At 33.8% G+C, this 1,324-nt stretch overlaps 1 protein-coding gene across 3 annotated transcripts in view; it reads left to right on the top strand.

The window, feature by feature from the left end:
- dnajb6b (DnaJ heat shock protein family (Hsp40) member B6b) overlaps window positions 1–1,324 on the top strand; it is a 26,690-nt gene that overhangs the window by 859 nt on the left and 24,507 nt on the right. The window lies entirely within an intron of this gene.

Here is a 1,324-nt window from a genome sequence, read left to right as displayed (position 1 = left end):
AGCCAAAACAGAGAAGTTGAATTCTTTTCCACATACCATAAAGTATTTTGTGTTAAACTGTGTTTTCTTTTTGTGCTGATGGTTGTCATTGGCTGGACGCAATCAGAGGTTTGGGAGAGAAGAAGAAGCTAAATGAACGAGTTTTGCAGATAATTAATTTTGAAGATCATTCATATTTTCAACTAATTGTATTAGTACTGTGCTTTTAAATTTTATTGTAACTCGAGAGTAATTTGTTTAAACAGCTTTTATAAATTCTAGGCCGGAAAAATGAAGAAATTTGCTGATGGGAACATCAATATGACAGTTAACTTGTGTGGTTTTTTAAATATGTTCCCAGAAGATTATCACTTAAGCTTGATCTGTGACTTTAAACTGACCGAGCCACTTGCGTCATAAAAATGTAAATGCCAAGAAACAAAAGCAGTGGTTCRAATTACAACAATAACTTTGTTGATATAATATAGTCTAACATTTTTTTTGTCATTTTATTTTCGTTCTATTTCCTGTAATTCATCATTGAAAAAAAAATTAGATTTTCAATCCATGAATGGTTACATAACAGMACCTCTTCAAGGGAAAAAAATATCATTTGGCACACCAGTGAAGCACAGCTGAAAGTGGGGAGAAGAAAAAAAAAGAGACTTGAACAGATGTTTTAATCTCTTGCTGCTTGACTTGCTCAGATGAGTTTGCTTGTGTGGATTCTTATTTTGTCACGGCGGAACCAAAGTTAGAACATCTAATCGTGCTGAATATTTCCTTTGTGAAATCTTTTATCCCCGAGTGCAGATTTTTGAGCTTGTGACGTTCAACTCAGTGCTTTAAAACACTGGAAATGTTAGACCACATSTTCAGGTCTGCACATCTAGCTGTTTTTAAGGACACAAATTAAAAACTATGGTAGCAAAAAGTTTATCTTCCTTTATGTTGAAAGCTATTTTCCTTTTTATAAATAAACCCATAGACTTAGAAAAACAATACAATGATTATTTAAAGTAGATATTCTGTATGCTTGAAAAGTGGATAATTTATTGGTTCATCCAGACTCAACAAAACATCCAACCAAACAACATTTAACCATGTTGTCCCTGAAGGCTGTATACTGTTAGCTTTTTGCATAACTGCTCACAAAGGCCACCTTGATTGCAAATACCCATAATGCTTTGGGGCAAAGAGCAACAATAACACTTACCTCCTAGCAACCAGGTATGAAGCGTGACTTAGATGTTCTTTACAAAATTTTTAATCATTTTCYAATAAGTGTAGCAGGAATTCATCAAGGCTGAGATGGAATACAGAATGTGGAACCATGAAATAGACC

Source organism: Austrofundulus limnaeus, unplaced genomic scaffold, assembly GCF_001266775.1.
Source record: "Austrofundulus limnaeus strain Quisiro unplaced genomic scaffold, Austrofundulus_limnaeus-1.0 Scaffold100, whole genome shotgun sequence".
Taxonomy (NCBI): domain Eukaryota; kingdom Metazoa; phylum Chordata; class Actinopteri; order Cyprinodontiformes; family Rivulidae; genus Austrofundulus; species Austrofundulus limnaeus.
The sequence above is the reverse complement of the archived record's forward strand: the minus strand, read 5'-3'. Positions and strand labels throughout refer to the sequence as shown.